This window comes from Acanthaster planci, linkage group LG11 (genome assembly GCF_054643075.1).
Source record: "Acanthaster planci isolate LZ-2023a linkage group LG11, COTS_SCS, whole genome shotgun sequence".
Taxonomy (NCBI): Eukaryota; Metazoa; Echinodermata; class Asteroidea; order Valvatida; family Acanthasteridae; genus Acanthaster; species Acanthaster planci.
The window spans coordinates 7,144,301-7,167,690 of record NC_141787.1 but is presented as its reverse complement, the minus strand read 5'-3'; the positions used below and the strand labels follow the sequence as shown (position 1 = coordinate 7,167,690).

The following is a 23,390-nucleotide window of genomic DNA, read 5'->3' as shown; positions in this document are numbered from 1 at the left end:
CCCCTTCTTAAACTTTGGCTTGCTGAGGTGAAACACGTGAGTGCCCTTGGATGTGGTAGCATGGCTTCTGTCACTATTCTCGTTGTAGTGATGGCCAGCAATGTGAAGCCTTACAAATACAACAAGTGTATAATTTTCAAGAAAAGGAAAAAATTATAGAAGTAAATCTGGAATGGCCATATTGAAAGTAATTAAAGGGTTGGCAAAAGATTGGTCCAGTTGGATAAATTTCCGGGAGAAGCAGAATGCTCAAAAACATTTAGACTAAGTAAATAACATAAAAGTCAATTTCAAAACTGAAGTAACACTTTAATTCTACTCACCTGCAAGTTATACCATCATATGAGTAGGCCTTCATCTCGGGAGCAAATTGGTTTATGAGGCTGTGGAAGCTCTCAAGGGAGGACGTCTGCGCTGTGGAAGCCATTTTCCGAATGTCTTTCAGCAGTGAGTTACTCTCCAGGATTTGGTACAGCTGGCTAGTTTCCTCTGTCCCTATGAAGCCACGAACCTGATTTGTTAATATCATTTTGTTTCAATTAATCTTCATGACTCCTATATTAAAGAACCATAAGGGAAAGCCTGAAAGTAAATTCTTTTTTAATACCTGGCTTCAACCATTTCTTCTTTCGCCTCCCAAGTCGGCCTTGGTCACACTTAGTATATAGAGCAGAGTGCCCTTGGTGTATTCCAACGATGTGGTTACATAAAGAGGCCCACTTGGCCTCCCGGAGATCCTCCTCTGCATCAGTGGTGGCAGAGGCACACCAATAGACATGATTGTTTATGGACCTCTTCCATTCGGCCACACCCTCAAACCCTTTCCTCTTTGATAACTTATCGACCTTCGTCTTGATCCCTTAATGAAAAATAAAAAAAATAAATGATACAAATTAAACTTCAGCGCGTTAAGGCCTACGTTTTTTTGGCCAAATGAAATCACTTTTTTGCAAAAAGGAAAGTAACTGTTCCATTAGAAAATTATATCCAAGATAATGCAAAGATACTATGGGCCTTTCAAATAATTTCTTGCCATAACTATTTCCTATGTGTTTCTCAAGAAATCAGTTGAAATTTTGTAGTCTCGACAAATGGTCTGAAGGTCATAAAAACAAATATTGATTTTGGGATATAACTTTAAATCTATATCTTCAACTACCGGTACCTTTGCTATATGCCAGACGTCATACATGTCTAGACTTGTTGGCTCATGTTCCCGCATATATTTGGCCAAAGACCGATGACGGTCAGTGACGAGCTTGCGGACAGTGAGGTTAGCTCCACGTAGGGTTGCCATTGTCCTTTTGAGGCCCTCCAGCTCCATGTGGTAGCTACTCTTGACTTCTTTGCACTAACAAATGAATACACGAAAAATACATGTACCAAATGTTAGTAACAGTCAATCTGAGGCTATCAATCAAGGCGCAGCGGCAGCAGCAAATTGAAATAAACAACTTTCAAATTGACTATGTGTACAGAATAAAGTTCATGAAATGAAAGCATCCTTTTGCTCGTACAAATTGTCGAGAACCATTTATCGGAAACCATCGCATGTACATCAACTCTACCTTTCTTTAGAAACAAAGACTCACCTGTACAAGCTGAATATCAACAATCTTATTGGCGTTGAGTTCTGTTGCAGTGTAGCTCCCATATTTAGCGGAGTGGCCTGGACTATCTGCCCGTCCATCCTCGCCGATGACTAGCGCTTAACTATCAGCTTTCAGACGAAGCTTTACTTCGGTGATGTGTTGTCTCCACACCGCTTCAACTGATGGCAAGAGGTGTCTCTTCTGGTGGGAGAAAAAGTGCGCTGCGAAATACAAGCTGCCCCCATACAGGTCAACATGCGGAGAACCTTTGATGGGCTGGCACCAGCAAACAGGAAAGCTGCAGAGAGCAGCAGATTTCCTGCAGGTGTTTCACCCAGCCATGGCTGGGAACTCCAGGTCGTCCCTTTGGACTTGCAGGCCCCTCATCGCTGAAAAAACAGAAACGAAAGTCCCCACAGTTCGTTTTATCAGACTGGTCTTCCGTGAACCGCACTTGAAACACTTCCTGAAAAGTTAGAAGAGCTCCCCCTCGAACTCAGTGTACTTTGCATGATCTTGAGGAAGAACATCCGGTGATATTGGAACGGTCCATGGACTTTTCCCCCTTCTATTTACAAAAGATCAATGGCATTTGGGTAAACCAAGGTGATACCACGTTGAGTGTAGGAATGAAAAGTAGTTTCTACTCTGCGATGAGAAAAGGTTAATTTTAAATTTAAAAAAAACATTTCGCTTTGTTTCTGTTGTAACGTTATAAAATGAATTCTCATTTCATATACTGCATCTATCGTACTTACGTTTTGAATGACCGGGTGAGACAAGGTTCTGAAGATGATGACGAAGATGATGGTGAGGATGGTTCATAGTCGGAGGAATCATCACGCTCTTGTTCCTCTTCTAACTCTTCCTCTTCTAATTCTTCAACTTCATTGTCTTTTACCTCCTCGACCTCTGCATCATCAAGCAGCTTGCATTGTATTCCAGTTTCGCTGACTTCGGGAACAGCTTGTATTCTGGCATCGGTATCTATCAGATAAATTGTATAAATTTGTTGTTTATCATGAACTGTGACGAGAACAAGAGAACCAATTAAGAAGAAAAAATGTCATTTATAAATTAATATGATAACAAAAATAGACATTTCAAATGCATTTTGATACTTACGTATATCACAACAAAGAATTTTCACTGGATCAGTCTGACAAGCAGCATCCACATTCTGTACATGTAAAAGAAAAAAATGAAGGTTATTTTAAAAATATTTCCAGAGAGAAAAATTGAAAGAACAATACCCATTTGTTCCTCTTGAATGTTCAACAATAGTTGAAGGGAGCAAGTGATTGTGATGGACTTACCGACACAACTGGAATCATGCTACTAGCACTCGCAGTACACTCTGGGTCTGGCACACTTTCTATGCACAAGGTTCTATCTCCAACCCGTCTGACCTGGTTGCTCTCTCTTTTGGCTTGTTTCCGTGGGAGCACATCCTCCATAACCTGATAGCAGTTTCCAATGAAAGAAAACAAATTAAATGCAATTAATCCTTGTTAAAATGAATAAGAGTTCAGTAAAACAACAGTGAAATTTATAAACTACCACAGTTGTGCTTATATAGTGAAAAATATATTGAAAGGCAGAAGAAACAAAATCAGGTGCAGAAACCTTACGGCTAATGATATTGTTGCTTCTCATCTTCATGGCACACACATGAATGTCACGATCAGTAAGGCTTATGCTGATTGAAAAAGAACTGCACCTTGCATATTAGTGAGTGACCAGATTAATGTCAACAAGAAAGTGTTAAAAGATTTCAGCCCTGCCCCGTCATTAGTCTATCAAGATGTACAAATATCAAAGTAGGCTACTATTTCTGTACAGTGTTTCTAGTTTTAAGATCAACAGAATAAACAACCAAAATTCACAAAACGTGTACAAAACGATTACATGCACCATGCGATTATGAAACTAACGTGAATGCATGGCGAGTGAGAAACGATAAAACGTACTCGGAGTTGTTTTGCAAAAGCACCCTCCCTTTTCTCTTCCAGTACCGGCTCACTTTTCTTGCTTATTAGAAATATTGTGGGTACAGCATCGGGACGAAGCATTGCCTTGAACTTAATCCCAAACTGATATTGTTGATCGTTGGCGTTTCGATCAAAACAAGAAGGCTCGAAGTGTGCGGAGCAGATCACTGAGTACTCGTTTGGTCCGACCACTTGGCTCGGGTCAGTTTCACTTTCACCGTCCAAATTCGTCTACATTTTGGGTCAGATGGAAAACGATGCAGACTGAAAGCATCTTTGGTAGTGTTGCTGCAAAAAGCAACAATACAGGTCGGTGGCATTCTGAAAAAACTACGGTATTTTCGTGAAGGAGTGCGGCGAAATTCTCAAGAAACTTTATAAGAAGTACGTGTGACGCTGCCGATCGAGCTGCCACGCATAACCGGGAAAGTATGCCGATCTCCGGAGTTAACGTCACACATTCTTATATTAATGAGGAGATAGGCGGGGCGTGTTGGTCAACCCTCAAACAGGTTTTTTTTTAATTGATATCAAGGCGGTGCAACCAAGGTAAAATGAGAAAAAAAATTGTTCAGGTAGAAACACTTTATCAATTGAAATAATAAAAAACACATTACAAAGACCCTCTAAAGCCGTGCATTTCCGACACAATCGAGCGCCAAGCTCAGGGCTGTTCCCCAGGCGAACCCGACTCTAGGGCGGTGGCGTGGTTGCTACCGCGGGGTGAATTGCCATCCTCGGAAAACCTTGTCCGAGAGGCTCGGATGTCCGGGGTTTCTTGCAGCCGAGCGGGCCGGGCGTCTCCAGCTTGCCATCTATCGGCTCGCTGGCCCACCCGTGGCCTCTGAGAGGGCTTTGCCCCGGGACCGGTTGGGCCCAAAACGTGTGTATGTCAATGAGAGCATTTTGGACCTTTGCCTAATTATAGGGAGGGGGGTGTTCTCGAGCTCATAGGGATAGGGTGGCAGGGGTAGTGGGGTCTAGCAGCGGGGGGAGGAGGTCAAGCGCGGGAGGCCAGCTGGCGCCCAGTGGCCCTCGGGCGGACTAGACTTGGAGGAGGAGACCGGGGAGGACCAGCAGTGGGAGGGCCCCCGGGGCGGGACGGGCGGCGGGGCCCCGTCGCTAGTGGGCCAGAGGTGTCCCGGACTCGGCAGTGCAGCGGGCGTAGCTGGAGGAAGGCCTGCCGGAACTGACGGCGGAGTGAACGAACGCATCTCCGGTGGCCGAGGATTGGCTGCTGGGCTGCATGTCTGACGCAGCAGCACCAAACTGACTTGAAATCCACGGTTAATAGTATACCCTGCAGGAGGGCTCTCGAGGAGTACCGCCAGGGTGCCGAGTCGCCACGTCGGTCCCAATGCCATCGTGCGATCAGCTGTTCGACATGGATGAACTGGGGCCTCCAGCCCGAGGGCGGCATCTCGCAGCGGGCGGCGTCGGTCCCGCCGCGGGTGCCGGACGGGAGCGTTACGTAGGCGCGGTGCGCGCTGAAGATTTCTTCCTCGGGCTCCGTTGTCCGCGAAAGGGCGCATCTACGGTCTCGCTTCGACTCGGGTGCAAAACCCGACTCGGCCCCACCCGTGAACACGTCGGTGAGGCACCCTAGCTCCCAAGAGCGTCTTTCGTCGGGGTCTGTTGAGCTAAAACGTGCTCCAAGTGGGCGCAGGACTCCCGAGCCGAACAAGAAAGACACGGGCGGCTTCGACGGAGCGCGCCAGAAGGAGGCCAGGCAAGCAGGCAGGCAGGGCAGGCCAAAAGAGAAAAAGGGGACGCCCGGCCCCGCCAGCGGGGACAGAGTGCTGCCAGCCCCGTTTCAGATCTCCGAGTGGACCGCCGGAGAGGGAGTGGGGGCCCAGCGCCGAGAGAGAGAGAGAGAGTAGAGAGCCTTTGCGGACGGGCTGCGGAGGGGCCCCCCTTCCTGGCAGCCGCCGAGGCGCCGGGCAGGACCCTGATAGGCGAGAGAGAGGCAGAGGCCCATTGCGAACCCATCGACCTCAGGTCTTGCGAGAAGACCCACTCCAATTAAGCATATCACTAAGCGGAGGAAAAGAAACTAACCAAGATCCCCCCAGTAGCGGTGAGCAAAGCGGGAGGAGCCCAGCGCCGAATCTCCGGGACCCCAGCGGGCCTGCGGGAACTGTGGCGTAATGAAGTCCGGTCCGGCTGTCGCGGCGGTGCTGAGGTCCTTCTGATCGAGGCCCTATCTGTCCCGTGGCGGGTGTCAGGCCCATGCGGGCGCCGTCCGGCCGGTGACCACGGCTGCCGGGAGTCGGGTTGTTTTGTAGCGCAGCCCAAAGGCGGGTGGTAAACTCCATCCAAGGCTAAGTACCGTGAGGGAAAGTTGAAAAGCACTCTGAAGAGAGAGTTCAAGAGTACGTGAAGCCGTCGAAAAGCAAGCAGGAGGGCTGGGCAGATCGGGCCGGGGAGATTCAGCGCGGCCGGCGCGGTGTCCGCCGCGGTCCTGCACCCCCCTAGCCGGGTGGCGGGGTCCGGGGGCGCCCCCGGCGCACCGCCGCCCTGCTGCCAGCCCCCCCCCCTGGCTGCGGATAAGGAAAAGCGGGCGGCTCGGACCCGAAAGATGGTGAACTATGCCCGAGCAGGACCAAGCCAGAGGAAACTCTGGTGGAGGTCTGCAGCGATTCTGACCTGCAAATCGATCGTCCGACTTGGGTATAGCGGCGAAAGACTAATCGAACCGTCTAGTTGCTTGTTCCCTCCGACGTTCCCTCAGGATAGCTGGCGCCCGGGAAAGAGAGAGAGAGCAGTTGCATCCGGTAGGCGAATGATTAGAGACTTTGGGGCCGAAATCACCTCGACCTATTCTCAAACTTTAAATTGATGCGGGGCCCGACCCGCCATATTGGGGCCAGGCCCTCAATGCACGGGCGCCCAGTGGGCCCTTCTTAGTAAGCAGGACTGGCGCTGCAGGATGAACCGAACGCCGGGTTAGGGCGCCGCATTGCGGCCGACGCTCATCAGAGCCCAGAAAAGGCGTTGGTTGATACGGGCAGCAGGACGGTGGCCATGGAAGTCGGAGTCCGCAAGGAGTGTGTAACAACTCACCTGCCGAATCAACTAGCCCTGAAACTGGATGGCGCTGAGTGTGCCGCCCACACCCGGCCGTCGGGGCAGAGAGCGAGTGGGACCGCCGCCCTGGTGGTACGCCCCGAGGAGTAAGACAGCCGCCGCGCGGCGCGTCGAAGCGCCGGCCGCGAGGCCGCGTGCAGCCGCCGTGGGCGCAGATCTTGATGGTAGTAGCAAATATTCGAGTGAGATCCTCGAGGGCCGAGTGGCGGAGTAGGGTTCCATGTGAACAGTAGTTGTACATGGGTCAGTCGATCCTAAACCTTAGGGAAAATCCGCCCCGAGCGGAGACGGGCGCCCCCCTCCTCGCGGGGCCGGGGCCTCGCCCCCCGGGTGAAAGGGAATCGGGTCAATATTTCTGAACCCGCAGGGGGAGCCTTTCGTCCTCCACAGCGGTCCGAGCTGCGAAGCAAGCGAGCCCGCAGACGCCGGCCTTGGCCCCGGGAAGAGTTTTCTTTTCTTGGTAAGGGGTGGGATCCCTGGAATCGGCTTGTCCAGAGCTAGGGGCTGCGGTCCCTTAGAGCGCCGCGTCTCCGGCGGTGTCCGGTGAGCTCCAGCCGGCCCTTGAAAATGCGGGGGAGTGCGTGGACCGTCGCCTCGGGTCGTACCCAAAACTGCAGCCGGTCTCCAAGGTGAACAGCCTCTGGTCGATAGAAAAATGTAGGTAAAGGAATTTGGCAGGCCGGATCCATAACTTCGCGAGAAGGATTGGCTCTGTGGGCTGGGTCGGTCGGGCCGGGGCTGGAAGCGGGTCGCGGCGCCCCATGTCCGAGCGGCGGCACTCCCCCCCCCGCCGGACCGCGGGGCCGTACGCGCGCAAGCCACCCTCCGTCCCCTCCGCCGCCCGCCCCGTCAAAGGGGCACGGCCGCTGGTCGAGAGCGGCGGGCGGGTCATGGCGCGCTACGCCCGCGGACCCCGGCGCCGGGCGGGGGACCCCGTCAGGCCGGTGTGCTGGCTCCCTAGCTTGGACCGGCGTGGGACCTGCTTCGTCGACACTCCATGCTGGGCGGCTGCCTCGCTGTGGTCGCTTTGGCCGGCGCCCAACAGCCGGCTCAGAACTGGTACGGACCAGGGGAATCCGACTGTCTAATTAAAACAGAGCATTGCGACGTCCGCAGCCGGGGCGCTGAGACGATGAGATGTCTGCTCAGTGCTCTGAATGTCAAAGTGAAGAGATTCAGCGAAGCGCGGGTAAACGGTGGGAGTAACTATGACTCCCTTAAGGTAGCCAAATGCCTCGTCATCTAATTAGTGACGCGCATGAATGGATTAACGAGATTCCCATTGTCCCTATCTACCCTCTAGCGAAACCACAGCCAAGGGAACGGGTTTGGCAGAATCAGCGGGGAAAGAAGACCCTGTTGAACTTGATTCTAGTCTGACCTTGTGAAGAGACACGGGGGTGTAGGATAGGTGGGAGGGCCCCGGCCCGACGGTGAAATACCACTACTCTCGTCATTTCTTTACTTAGCCGGTGAGGCGGGGAGCGGGCCGCACCCGGGCCCAGTCTTCTGGCGCTACGTGGCCGGCCGCCTCACGGCGCCGCCGGCCGCCACCCGCTCTGGCGACAGCGCCAGGCGGGGAGTTTGACTGGGGAGGTACATCTGTCAAAGGGTAACGCAGGTGTCCTAAGGCGAGCTCAGCGAGAACAGAAAACCCCTCGCGGAGCAAAAGGGCAAAAGCTCGTTTGATTTTGATTTTCAGTATGAATACGGACCGTCAAAGCGTGGCCTACCGATCCTTTTGAGCTTGGGAGTTTGAAGCAAGACGTGTCAGAAAAGTTACCACAGGGATAACTGGCTTGTGGCAGCCAACTGTTCATAGCGATTAGGGCTGGCCGGCCGGCGGCCTTCGGGCGGGCCGAACCCTGAGCCCGCCGGGACTGACGGCGGAGTGAACCGGCGCTCGCCCGGCGGCCTGGGATGAGCTGCTGGGCGGCTGGTCTGAGGGGGCCGCCCCAAACTGACTTGAATTCCAGGGTTGGCAGTATACCCAGCAGGAGGGCTCTGGGGGAGTAGCCCTGGGGTGGCGAGTTGCCAGGTCTGTCCCAATGCCGTCGTGCGACGGGCCGTCGGGCGGGGAGGGACCTGGGCCTCCGGCCCGGGGACAGAGTCTCGTAGCGGGCGGCGCCAGTCCCGCCGTGGGTGCCAGACGGGCGGCGTAGCGTGGGCGCCCGCTGAAGATTTCTTCCTCGGACTTGGTGGTCCGCGAAAGGCCGGATTTTCGGCTCACGAGAGCGTTTCTCGTCAGGGTCTGTTGGGCCCAAAACGTGCCTTTTTCAATGAGAGCATTTTGGACCTTAACCCCCACTCCCTGGTTTGCCTATTTATAGGGGGGAAGGTGGTTTCAAGCTCAGCTCCAGCTGCCAGAAATCAGTACAGCCATATATTGTCCATACGATATTGCCATTTCCACACGGTGGAGCCCAAGGCTCTGGAGCGATTCCCCCTCGGGTCTGGACATGCCCGGCTCCGGACCAGTGGGGACTGGTGGTGTGGCGCGGCGAATTGCAGTACTGGGGAAAAAACCGCCGCAGCCGCACGCCGTCCCCCTAAAGCCGTGTATTTCCGACACGCTTCCCCGGGCAAAAACGGCTCCAGGCCGGCGGGCGGGTGGTGCGGCGCGGTGAATCGCCTTCCTCGGAAAACCTGGTCCGAGAGGTTCGGATGTCCGAGGTTGCCCGCAGAAAGCGGGCCGGGCGTCTCCGGCCTGCCGTCCATCGGCTCGCTGGCCCACCCAAGGCCTCTGAGAGGGCTTTGCCCCATGACAGGTTGGGCCAAAAACGTGCGTATTTCAATGAGAGCATTTTGGACCTTAATCCCCACTCCCTGGTTTGCCTATTTATAGGGGGGAGGGTGGTCTTGAGCTCAGCTCCAGCTATATCAGTACAGCCATATATTGTCCATACGATACGGCTATTCCTACACGGTGGAGCCGCAGGCTCTGGAGCGATTCCCCCTGGGGTCTGGACAAGCCCCGCTCCGGAGCGGCTGGACGAAAGTGGCGGCTCGCCGCCCCGCCGGGAGGCCCTCTGGGCGCTCCGTCAACGGCGTTTTTCGGCGCGGCTGGCTTACCCTTCATGCCCAGAAGAGCGTCGGCTGGCCCGCCCGGCCTTGCCCAGAGGTGTCGGAAAGGTCGCTCCCGGGCCGCGTCTGGCCCTACTTGAGAGCCCCGGGACGGTGGGTTCGGAAAAAAGTGGCGGCCCGAAGCCCCGCCGGGAGGCTCTCCGGGCGCTCCGTCAACGGCGTTTTTCGGCGCGGCCTGCCGACCCTTCATGCCCAGAAAAGCGTCGGCCGGCCCACCAGGCCTTGCTCTGAGGTGTTGGAAAGGCCTTCCCCGGCGGCGCAGTTCGGCTGGACCCCGGGACGGGAGGTGTGATGGTGCGTGGCCGCGAGCCTTCAGGAGGGGCTGGAGCGGCAGCACGGCCCGCTGCGGAAGAGCGAGCGGGAGAGAGCGAGGGAGAGGGGAGCCAGGCCCCTCGGAGAGCAGCGGGCACGAACGCCGAGCAGGCGGCGGGCGGTGCCCTGCGGTCCCGCCGAGCCGCAGCCCCGGCGGCGGCAGGCAGGATCCCCGACCGGGCCAGAGAGGGCGAGGGATCGGCGGCGTGCGGCATTCCAGCGGAGGTCGGGTGGCGAGAGAGAGCAGAGAGGCGCAGGACTCCGGCGCCGCGGCCCGGCAGCTGCGGCGCGGCCGAGCAGTCCGGAGGGCCCGAGGTGGCGGGCCCCGGCCCCAAGGGGTACCTTGTTGATCCTGCCAGTAGTCAAAGATTGTCTCAAAGATTAAGCCATGCATGTCTAAGTAAAAGCTTTACTAAGCGAAACTGCGGATGGCTCATTAAATCAGTTATGGTTCCTTAGAGCGCATCCCCCTACATGGATAACTCCCGGCGTTCGCCGGGGGCCCCGGGACGCCGGGGCTCGGCCTCAAACGGTCCGGGGGGATCGGTGAGACGCGGTCGGGGAGGCCCCCCTTGGGGAAAGGGGCTGCCGTGCGAGGGGCGACCGGTCCCCGCTCGGCCCGGCTCCCGCCGGAGGTTTTTTTTTCGGATTTCCGAAAACGAGGGAAAATTCTCGACGGTGGATCACTGGGCTCGTGCGCCGATGAACGACGCAGCCAGCTGCGAGAATCAGTGTGAATTGCAGAACGCAGTGATCATCGGCGGGGGCACCGGCCGGGCGCGTTCTCCGCGGGGAGGGCGGAGTCGAGCCCGGGTGAGTCTGCCGTGGCGTGGCAGGTCGGCGCTGAGTATCCGCCCCACCCACGAGCGCTGGCCGTCCCCCCGAGCGGAACAAGAAAGACACGGGAGGCCTCGAGGGAGCGCGTCGGAAGGAGGCCAGGCAGGCAGGGCAGGCCAAGAGAGAAAAAGGGGAGGCCAGGCCCCGCCAGCGGGGACCGAGTGCCGCCGGCCCCGTGGCAGATCTCCGAGTGGACCGCCGGAGAGGAAGCGGGTACCCAGCGCCGAGAGAGAGAGAAGAGAGCCCGCACAGACGGGCCGCGGAGGGGGGCCCCCTTCCTGGTAGCCACCGAGGCGCCGGATGGGCCCCGAGAGGTGCGAGAGAGAGATAGAGACGAGGCCTATTGCAAACCCATCGACCTCAGGTCGGACGAGAGGACCCGCTGGATTTAGGCATATCACTAAGCGGGGGAAAGGAAACTAACCAGGACTCCCCTAGTAGCGGCCAGCGAAGCGGGAAGGGCCCAGCGCCGAATCCCCGGGCCCCTAGCGGGCCCATGGGAACTGTGGCGCAGGGAAGTCCGGTCCGGCTGTCGCGGCGGTGCTGAGGTCCCTCTCATCGAGGCCCCCTCCCTCCCGTGGCGGGTGTCAGGCCCCTGCAGGCGCCGTCCAGCCGGCGGCCAGGGCTTCCGGGAGTTGGGTTGTTTTGTAGCGCAACCAAAAGGCGGGTGGTAAACCCCATCCAAGGCTAAATACCGGCACGAGACCGATAGAGCCGTACCGTGAGAGAAAGTTGAAAAGCACTCTGAAGAGAGATTTCAAGAGTACGTGAAGCTGTCGAGAAGCAAACGGGAGGGCCGTGCAGATCCAGCGGGGAAAAATCAGCGCGGCCGGCGCAGTGCCCTCTGCGGTCCCGCACCCCCTAGCCGCCAGACGACAGCTCTCCGCGGCTGCGGCGGAGGGAGAGCGGGCACGCTAGGACCCGAAAAATGGTGAACTATGCTCGAGCAGGACCAAGCCAGAGGAAACTCTGGTGGAGGTCCGCAGCGATTCTGACCTGCAAATCGATCGTCCAACTTTGGTTTAGGGGTGAAAGACTAATCGAACCGTCTAGTAGCTGGATCCCTCCGAAGTTTCCCTCAGGATAGCTGGCGCCCAGGAAAAGAGAGAGAGAGAGAGCAGTTGCATCTGGTAAGCGAATGAAGGACCCATCCTTCGATGTGGGCTCTGCCTATCATTGCGAAGCAGAATTCGGGAAGCGTTGGATTGTTCACCAATTAATAGGGAATGTGAGCTGGGTTTAGACCGTCGTGAGATGAGAGGTCGCCACCACGGCATTCCTGCTCAGTTCGAGAGGAACTGCAGATTCGGACACTGGTTCAAGTCTACCACCCGAGAGATTACGGCTGAATAGGATTGGGGTTGTGATTAGGGTTAGATTTGGTGATATATAGGTTTGTGGTTAGGGTTAGGGGTAGAGTCAGGGATAGGATAGGTTTGTGGTAAGGGTTAGATTTAGTGATATATAGGTTTGTGGTTAGGGCTAGAATAAGGGTTAGGGTTAGGGTAAGCGTTAGGCTTGTGGTTGTGGTTAGGGTTAGGGTTAGGGTTGTGGTTAGGGTTAGAGTAAGGGTTAGGGTTAGGGTAGGGGTAGGGTAAGGGTTAGGATTGGGGATATGGTTAGGGTTAGATTTAGTGATATATAGGTTTGTGGTTAGGGCTAGGGTTGTGGTTAGGGTTAGAGTAAGGGTTATGGTTAGGATAGGGGTTTTGGTTAGGGCTAGATTTAGTGATATATAGGTTTGTGGTTAGGGCTAGGGTTGTGGTTAGGGTTAGAGTAAGGGTTAGGGTTAGGATAGGGATTTTGGTTAGGGCTAGATTTAGTGATATATTGGTTTTTGGTTAGGATTAGGGGAAGGGTATGTGTTAGGATTTGGGCTGAGGTTAGGGTTAGTGATGTAAAGGTTTGTGGTTAGGGTTGGAATACGGGTTAGGGTTAGGGGTAGGGTAAGGGTTGAGATTGGGGTTGTGGTTAGGCGCCAAGTCAAAATAGAAACGGTTGACCAAGCGGGAAATGGTTGCCCTTAATCCACTTTCAAACCGTTGCCCGATTCAACTGCAAGTGGGTAATGGTTGCAAGACACCGTTTCCCGAAAGAGAATTGGCTATGCGGCAACCCCTTTGATGCATACTTCCATCTCCCCCACCTTGGTACAAAAGCCCTGACTCCCAGCTTACCATGAATGGTTATTGCGCATCGGCTTTGTTATGTAAATTGGGCCAGTTCATCCACAGGCTTAGCACAGCTTATTCAGAAGGGGAAGCAATTAATCTCTTAACAAAAGACTAACTACATCATAGTCAACAGGCCTATGTGCACCACTAAGTCTCGTGTCACTGAATTAAGATCTGTAGTTTTCTTTCCCAAAATCTAGCACTGTCAGGCAGTGATTTCCACATCACAGATTTGTCAATAATTGGATTAGACAATAGAGTAAATGGAGAAGATTATAGATGCAACAATCATGGGACTTCAAAATCAATCTAAAATGTGAAATAAGAAAAGTCCACTAATGTTGGTATGGGTAGCGTGGCAAACTGAAGAAAAAAACCCTTATCCATTTAAACGGTAGTATAAACCCATCCTTAACCCCCCCCCCAAAAAAAAATTGTTGACATATCAATGGGCTGGGGTCCCAGCTGTTGATAAACAGCTCTAATGACTCAACCACCAGCCACAATAGAGTGTAATCCTTAAAGCTCTCTATTGTTAGAAAACATCACCCAGGAGTGGTGTTCATCAAACCACAAGCATTTAGCTAGTGACTCCCTATCGTTGCCCGCTTTACTCTGAAGCGGGTAAGGAGCTTATCGTTTATGTATCGTTTCCCACTTCATGAACCGTTTCTATTTTGACTTGGTGCCTTAGGGTTAGATTTAGTGATATATAGGTTTGTGGTTAGAGCTAGAATAAGGGTTAGGGTAAGCGTTAGGCTTAGGGTTGTGGTTAGTGAAGGGTTGTGGTTAGGGTTAGGGTTAGGGTAGGGGTAGGGTAAGGGTTAGGATTGGGGATATGGTAAGGGTTAGATTTAGTGATATATAGGTTTGTGGTTAGGGCTAGGGTTGTGGTTAGGGTTAGAGTAAGGGTTAGGGTAGCTGTAGGGTAAGGGTTAGGGTTGGGGTTGTGGTCGGATTTAGTGATGTATACGTTTGTGGTTTGGATAGGGATATATAGCTTTGTGGTTATGGTTAGGGACAGTAGGGTGAGGGATATTCTTGGCGTTAAGGTTTTTGTGATATATAGGTTTGTTGTTAGGGTTATGCTTAGGGGTTGGATAATAGGGTTGGAGTTAGGGATATATTTCAGGTTACAGGTAGGGTTACCGGTAGGGTAAGGGTTAGGATTGGGATTGTGGTTAGGGTCAGTGATATACAGGTTTGTGGTTAGGGCTAGGGTTGTGGTTAGGGTTAGAGTAAGGGTTAGGGTTAGGGTATCTGGGGGGTAAGCGTTAGGATTGGGGTTGTGGTCGGATTTAGTGATATATAGGTTGGTGGTTAGGGTTAAGGATATATAGCTTTGTGGTTATGGTTAGGGACAGTAGGGTGAGGGATATTCTTGGCGTTAAGGTTAAGATATCGTGAGTGTTGGTGATTGGGTTAGAGAATGGGACAGTCAGGATCAACATTTGACACAACTGAAAATACGACAACTCGAGTCAACATATTAAAAACATATCATAAAAAAGAAAAGGAACAGTGCTCACTTTTCAAGTAAAGAGGCTTGCATCACACGGCAAAATATCTAAATAACTAAACCATGTATCAAATCCACCACACAAGTGAACAGTCTATTTTCCTATTTATCAGAACTGTTGGTGTTCCCGATTCACTACAACCCCTGGAAAAAGGGCCTACGTGATACCGTTAAGGTTGCATCCCGCGAAATGATTGTATTTCTGCGTGTAAACTCCTTGATGTTCTGTAATCCAAGGGGTTTTTACAATAAAACATGCCATAATCAGGAGGGATCACAGAAACATTTTTATAAATCCCAAATTTTGGACTGGTAGTTTCTTTCACAAAAAGCCCGAAATTGCGGGCCTGTTTGGGAAGACAATGAGAGCTGGGCAAACAGTTTTACTGTTTTGGATATATCTTTGGAAAAAGGCAAATAAAAACAAATCGTGGGTGAAACCCATAAAATTGAAACGAAAAGTGATCTACTGGCCATAATCTTGAATTTCCGGTGCAAAAACCGAAGACAAACCTCCTCCGAGAGTCAACAGACGGCACTATTTCGCTCAACCGTGTTTGGGTCCATTTCTGCCTAGTGATCTCAACCGAAAAAACGCGTCGTATCTGTATAGTGAATTTTTATTGTTGACTGTGCAAGGGAAACATATCAAGGGGCCGCACAGTCTGGCAACACTCGCCTCCTTATTTCATTGAAGAAAAAACATATAGTACAATTTCGCTTGCTTTCAACTGCAGAATCACTTGATATTTTCAAACAGAAATCCTCACAAAAGACATGCATGTCCCACTTGTATTGGGTTAACCTTCTTGCGTCACGCCAACAGATCTGCTCCCCCAAATGCAAGCACAAAAGCAAAACAAACAAACAATCCCTTTAATTATTTGAAATGACAGAGAATCCACTGGATGTCGAATCAGTAATGACTTGGGTTTTACCCTTATCACGTCCCAAAAGCTGTAGACAGCCTCTGTATCACAGCGCACTCCATTCAGTTGGGTTTTCATTTCCAGGTAACCCAAGTTACATTTAATTTTGGCGAGACCGAAACTTTAAGTTGTCATTTATATCTAGAGCCTCACTGGCCTTCAAATTTATATCAGTATTCGAGTTACAAAAAGACATTTCTCAAAACTTTAAGGAATCTACGTTTAAGATCCTATCTCTGATCACTCCTTTTAGTTCTACACCAGGCAGGGTTTTAATCTCAAGGTTTATTGTATCTGCTCCTGTACCTTGCAATCAGAACATCTTTCTCTGGAAACGTATTTCTCTCCCATAGTGGGGGGTTTAGACTGAGCAGCAGTGTTGGGTACAACAAAACAGCATCGTCGGATAGCCTCTGTAAACAGAGTCCTGACATACCCTGAGGAGAACAAACAATACAGTGATTTTGAATATGGAAATTGTTAATTACAACAGCTCTTCTTTGGAATTTTCAAAAAGTGTCCTTTGTTTGCCTACACGTATATGTATTTACATGGGCTTTTTAAGCCTTTACTTAGTCACACTTTACGGGGGAAAAATAAAAAGTTGTATTTCCTGAAATCTGTTGAAAGATACAATTTTAAATCTCCAGTCTTACTTATCTAAATTCTTTTTCAAAGGCAAGGAATATGTCATGTTGAGAGCATACATGTACTTCCGGAAAAAAAGGAGATTTGAGGGGAAATTTTACAATCTACAAACCGTAGGTTTTTGTGGAATAAACTTGACAAATTAAAAAAGCAAGACCCCTACCAAAGGAAGCTGCTTCTTTGATTTGTTTCACCGTAGCTTCCCCCGGCTTAAACTTTGGCTTGCTGAGGTGAAACATGTGAGTGCCCTTGGATGTGGTAGCATGGCTTCTGTCACTATTCTCGTTGTAGTGATGGCCAGCAATGTGAAGCCTAACAAATACAACAAGAGTATGATTTTCAACAAAAGGAAAAATTTATAGAAGTAAATGTGGAATGGCCATATTGAAAGTAATTAAAGGGATGGCAAAAGATTGGTCCAGTTGGATAAATTTCCAGGAGAAGCAGAATGCTCAAAAACATTTAGACTAAGTAAATAGCATAAAAGTCAATTTCAAAACTGAAGTAACACCTTAATTCTACTCACCAGCAAGTTATACCATCATATGAGTAGGCCTTCATCTCGGGAGCAAATTGGTTTATGAGGCTGTGGAAGCTCTCCAGGGAGGACGTCTGCGCTGTGGAAGCCATTTTCCGAATGTCTTTCAGCAGTGAGTTACTCATCAGGATTTGGTACAGCTGGGTAGTTTCCTCTGTCCCTATAAAGCCACGAACCTAATTTGTTAATATCATTTTGTTTCAATTAATCTTCATGACTCCTATATTAAAGAACCATAAGGGAAAGCCTGAAAGTAAATTCTTTTTTTAATACCTGGCTTCAACCATTTTTTCTTTTGCCTCCCAAGTCGGCCTTGGTCACACTTAGTATATAGAGCAGAGTGCCCTTGTGTACTCCAACGATATGGTTACATAAAGAGGCCCACTTGGCCTCCCGGAGATCGTCCTCTGCATCAGTGGTGGAAGAGGCACACCAATAGACATGATTGTTTAAGGACCTCTTCCATTCGGCCACACCCTCAAACCCTTTCCTCTTTGATAACCTATCGACCTTCTTCTTGATCCCTTAATTAAAAAATAAAAAAAATAATTGATACAAATTAAACTTCAGCGCGTTAAGGCTTACTTTTTTGGCAAAGTGAAATCACTTTTTTGCAAAAAGGAAAGTAACTGTTCCATTGAAAAATTATATCCAAAATAATGCAAAGATACTTTGGGCCTTTCAAATAATTTCTTGCCATAAATATTTTCCTATGTGTTTCTCAAGAAATCAGTTGAAATTCTGTAGTCTTGGCAAATGGTTTTGAGGGTCATAAAAACAAATATTGATTTTTGGATATAACTTTAAATCTTTATCCTCAACTACCGGTACCTTTTGCTATATGCTAGACGTAATACATGTGCTGAATTGTTGGCTCATGTTCCCGCACATATTTGGCCAAAGACCGATGACGGTCAGTGACGAGCTTGCAGACAGTGAGGTCAGCTTCACGTAGGGTTGCCATTGTTCTTTTGAAGCCCTCCAGCTCCATGTGGTAGCTACTCTTGACTTCTTTACACTAACAAATGAATACACAACAAATACATGTAATAAATGTTAGTAACAGTCAATCTGAGGCTATCAATCAAGGTGCAGCGGCAGCAGCAAATTCTAATAAGCAACTTTCAAATTGACTTTATATACAGAATAAAGTTAATGAAATGAATGCATCCTTTTTCTTGTACAAATTGTCGAGAACCATTTATCGAAAACCATCGCATGTACATCAACTTTACCTTTCTTTAGAAACAAAGACTCACCTGTACAAGCTGAATATCAACAATCTTGTTGGCGTTGAGTTCTATTGCAGAGTAGCTCCCATATTTAGCGGAGTGGCCTGGACTATCTTCCCGTCCATCCCCGCCGATGACTAGCGCTTGACTATCAGCTTTCAGACGAAGCTTTACTTTGGTGATGTGTTGTGTCCACACCGCTTCAACTGATGGGAAGAGGTGTCTCTTCTGGTGGGAGAAAAAAGTGCGCAGCGAAATACAAGCTGCCCCCATTGCTGGGCTGGCACCAGCAAACAGGAAAGCTGCAGAAAGTAGTAGATTTCCTGTAAGTGTTGCACCCAGCCATGGCTGGGAACTCCAAGTCGTCCCCCTGGACTTGCAGGCCCCTCATCGTTGAAAAACAGAAACGAAAGTCCCCGCAGTTCGTTTCATCAGACTGATCTTCCGTGAACCGCACTTGAAACACTTCCTGAAACGTTGAAAGAGCTCCCCCTCGAACACAGTGTACTTAGATGATCTTGAGGAAGAACATCCGGTAATATTGGAACGGTCCGTGGACTTCTCCCCCTTCTGTTTACAAAGATCAATGGCATTTGGGTAAACCAAGGTGATACCACGGTGAGTGTAGGAATGAAAAGTAGTTTCTACTCTGCGATGAGAGGAGGTTAATTTTAAATTAAAAAAAAAAACATTTCGCTTTGTTTCTGTTGTAACGTTATAAAATGAATTCTCATTTCATATACTGCATCTATCATACTTACTTTTTGAATGACCGGGTGCGACAAGGTTCTGAAAATGATGACAAAGATGATGATGAGGATGGTTCATAGTCGGAGGAATCATCACGCTCTTGTTTCTCTTCTAAGTCTTCCTCTTCTAATTCTTCAACTTCATTGTCTTGTACCTCATCGACCTCTGCATCATCAAGCAGCTTGAATTGTATTCCAGTTTCGCTGACTTCGGGATTAGCTTGTATTCCGGCATCGGTATCTATCAGAAAAAATTGTATAAATTTGTTGTTTATCATGAACTGTGGCGAGAACAAGAAAACCGAATAAGAAGAAAAAATGACATTTATAAATTAATATGATAACAAAAATAGACATTTCAAATGCATTTTGATACTTACGTATGTCACAACAAAGAATTTTCACTGGATCAGTCTGACAAGCAAAATCCACATTCTGTACATGTAAAAGAACAAAATGAAAGTTATTTTAAAAATATTTCCAGAGAGAAAAATTGAAGAACAATACCCATTTGTTCCTCTTGAATGTTCAACAATAGTTGAAGGGAGCAAGTGATTGTGATGGACTTACCGACACAACTGGAATCATGCTACGAGCACTCGCAGTACACTCTGGGTCTGGCACACTTTCTATGCACAGTGTTCTATCTCTTACCTTTCCGGCCTGGTTGCTCTCTCTTCTGGCTTGTTTCCGTGGAAGCACATCCTCCATAAGCTGATAGCAGTTTCCAATGAAAGAAAACAAATTAAATGAAATTAATCCTTGTTAAAATGAATAGGAGAAATAGTTCAGTAAAACAAGTGTCATTTATAAACTACCACAGTTGTGCTTATATAATGAAAAATATATTGAAAGGCAGAAGAAACAAAATGAGGTGCGGAAACCTTACGGCTAATGATATTGTTGCTTCTCATCTTCATGGCAAACACATGAATGTCACGATCAGTAAGGCTTATGCTGATTGAAAAAGAACTGCACCTTGCATATTAGTGAGTGACCAGATTAATGTCAACAAGAAAGTGTTAACGATTCCAACCCTGCCCCGTCATTAGTCTATCAAAATGTACAAATATCAAAGTAGGCTACTATTACAGTAAAAAGATAATCGATGACTCGCGGTGTCGTGTTGCTGGTAGCGACGTTTCGGCTGCTAGTGCTGCTAGCCTTCATCAGCCGGGGACACCCTTGAGACCCATCGTTTCATGCGTGAGTTCCTTTGCGTACAACCTCTCCAAGCATCTAGCCGGGATCCTGTCACCGCTGACCGGTAACACACCAAACACCGTGCCCAACTCCACAGCTTTCGCAGAGTTCCTCCGCGGGCAGCACATCAGCAGCCATGAGGCGTTGATCTCCTTCGACGTAGTGTCTAATTAATGCCTGATGAAGGCTAGCAGCACTAGCAGCCGAAACGTCGCTACCAGCAACACGACACCGCGAGTCATCGATTATCTTTTTACTGTATTTGTCATCCACCGCGGTGATTATGTTTATCTCTTCTACGCTACTATTTCTGAACAGTGTTTCTAGCTTTAAGATCAACAGAATAAACAACCAAAATTCACAAAACGTGTACAAAACGACTACATGCACCATGCGATTATGAAACTAACGTGAATGCATGGCGAGTGAGAAACGATAAAACTTACTCGGAGTCGCTTGCGTTTTGCAAAAGCACCCTTCCTCTTCTCTTCCAGTACCGGCTGACTTTTCTTGCTTATTAAAAAATATTGTGGGTACAGCATCGGGACGAAGCATTGCCTTGAACTTAATCCCAAACTGATGATGTTGATCGTCGGCGTTACGATCAAAAAAGGAAGGCTCGAAGTGTGCGGAGCAGATCACTGAGTGCTCGTTTGGTCCGACCACTTGGCTCGGGTCAGCTTCACTTTCGCCGTCCAAATTCGTCGACATTTTGGGTCAGATGGAAAACGATGCAGACTGAAACCATCTTTGGTAGTGTTGCTGCAAACAGCAAAAATACAGGTCGGTGGCATTCTGAAAAAAACTACGTTATTTTCGTGAAGGAGTGAGGCGAAATTCTCAAGAAACTTTACAAGAAGTGCGTGTGACGCTGCCGATCGAGCTGCCACGCATAACTGGGAAAGTTTGCCGATCTCCGGAGTTAACGTCACACATTCTTATGTTCTTATGTCAAAAAGTTTTTTTTATTGATATCAAGGCGGTGCAACCAAGGTAAAATGAGCAAAAAATTGTTCAGGTAGAAACACTTTATCAATTCAAATAATAAAAAAACACACTACAAAGACCCTCTAAAGCCGTGCATTTCCGACACAATCGAGCGCCAAGCTCAGGGCGGTTCCCCGGGCGAACCCGACTCTAGGGCGGTGGCGTGGTTGCTACGCCGCAGTGAATTGCCATCCTCGGAAAACCTTGTCCGAGAGGTTCGGATGTCCGGGGTTTCCTGCAGCCGAGCGGGCCGGGCGTCTCCAGGCCTGCCGTCCATAAGCTCGCTGGCCCACCCAAGGCCTCTGAGAGGGCATTGCCCCGGGACCGGTTGGGCCCAAAACGTGTGTATTTCAAGGAAAGTATTTTCGATCTTAACCCACACTCCCTGGTTTGCCTATTTATAGGGAGGAGGGTGTTATCGAGCTCATAGGGTTAGGGATAAGGGTTAGGGATAGGGTTGGGGTTAGAGATAGGGTTAGGGTTACGGATAGGGTTAGGGGTAGGGTTAGAGATAGGGTTAGGGGTAGGGTTAGGGTTAGAGATAGGGTTAAGGATAATGGTTAGGGATATGGTTGGGGTTAGGGGTATGGTTGGGGTTAGAGATAGGGTTAGGGTTAAGGATAGGTTTAGGGGTAGGGTTAGGGTTAGAGATAGGGTTATGGTTACTGATAGGGTTAGAGATAGGGTTAGGGGTAGCGCTGGAGATAGGGTTAGGGTTACGGATAGGGTTAGGGGTAGGCGTAGGGTTAGGGTTACGGATAGGGTTTGGGTTACGGATAGGGTAAGGGGTAGGTGTAAGTTTAGAGATAGGGTTAGGGATAAGGGTTACGGATGGGGTTGGGGTTATCGGTAGGGATAGGGTAAGAGATAGGAATAGGGTTAGGGACAGATGGGTGAGGGGTACTGTTGGCGTTTGGGGTAGAATAGCGCAAGTGTTGGGGATAGGGTTAGAGAAAGGGATATTTTGAGCTATATATTTACATCAACATTTGACACAACGGAATATACGACTACATCCCTATATATCAATGACCCCATCCTTATATATTGGGATAGGGTTACGGTTAGAGATAGGATCAGAGATAATGGTTATGGACACGGTTGGGGTTAGGTGTAAGGTTACGGATAGGGTTAGGGGTAGGGTTAGGGTTAGAGATAGGGTTAGGGTTACAGATAGGGTTAGGGTTGGAGATAGGGTTAGGGTTACGGATAGGGGTAGGGTTAGGGTTAGGGGTAGGGTTAGGGTTAGAGATAGGGTTAGGGATAAGGGTTAGGGATAGGGTTGGAGTTATCGGTAGGGATAGGGTTAGAGATAGGAATAGGGTTAGGGACAGATGGGTGAGGGGTATTGTTGGCGTTAGGGGTAGAATAGCGCGAGTGTTGGGGATAGGGTTAGAGAAAGGGATATTTTGAGCTATATATTTACATCAACATTTGACACAACGGAATATACGACTATATCCCTATATATCAATAACCCCATCCTTATATATTGGGATAGGGTTACGGTTAGAGATAGGATCAGGGATAATGATTATGGATACGGTTGGGGTTAGGTGTAAGGTTACAGATAGGGTTAGGGGTAGGGTTAGAGATAGGGTTAGGGTTACAGATAGGGTTAGGGTTAGAGATAGGGTTAGGGTTACGGATAGGGTTAGGGTTAGAGATAGGGTTAGGGTTAGAGATAGGGTTAAGGTTATGGATAGGGGTAGGGTTAGGGTTAGGGGTAGGGTTAGGGTTAGAGATAGGGTTAGGGTTACGGATACGGTTAGGGGTAAGGTTAGCGATAGGGTAAGGGTTACAGATAGGGTTAAGCTTAGGGTTAGAGATAGGGTTGGGGGTAGGGTTAGAGATAGGGTAAGGGTTACGGATAGGGTTAGGGGTTGGGTAGGGTTAGAGATAGGGTTAGCGTTACGGATAGGGTTAGGGTTAGCGATAGGGTTAGTGGTAGGGTTAGGGGTAGGGTTAGGGTTAGAGATAGGGTTGGGGTTACAGATAGGGTTATTGGTAGGGTTAGGGTTAGTGATAGGAATAGGGTTAGGGACAGATGGGTGAGGGATATTGTTGGCGTTAGGGGTAGGATAGTGCGAGTGTTAGGGTTAGAAAAAGGGGTATTTTGAGCTATATATTTACATCAACATTTGACACAACGGAAGAACCGACTATATTTCTATATATCAATAACCCTATCCTTATATATTTGGATAGGGTTACGGTTAGAGATAGGATCAGGGATAATGATTATGGATACGGTTGGGGTTATGTGTAAGGTTACGGATAGGGTTAGGATAGGGGTTAGAGATAGGGTTAGGGGTAGGGTTAGGGTTAGGGTTAGAGATACGGTTAGGGATAGGGTTAGAGATAGGGTTAGGGCTCCGGATAGGGTTAGGGGTAGGGCTAAGGGTTGTTTTTGGGTTAAAAAGAGGGTTAGGGTTACGGATAGGGTTAGGGTTAGAGATAGGGTTAGTGTTACGGATAGGGTTAGGGTTAAGGTTAGTGTTAGGGTTT

The 23,390-nt window shown here is 49.5% G+C and overlaps 4 pseudogenes; 2 read left to right on the top strand and 2 right to left on the bottom strand.

The window, feature by feature from the left end:
* Positions 1–313: 313 nt before the first annotated feature.
* LOC147797324 (uncharacterized) lies at positions 314–5,814 on the bottom strand (annotated as a pseudogene).
* LOC147797323 (large subunit ribosomal RNA) lies at positions 5,596–7,316 on the top strand (annotated as a pseudogene).
* A 3,417-nt stretch (positions 7,317–10,733) lies between these two features.
* Positions 10,734–10,885, top strand: LOC147797322 (5.8S ribosomal RNA; annotated as a pseudogene).
* A 5,807-nt stretch (positions 10,886–16,692) lies between these two features.
* On the bottom strand, positions 16,693–21,159 carry LOC147797321 (uncharacterized; annotated as a pseudogene).
* Positions 21,160–23,390: the final 2,231 nt, after the last annotated feature.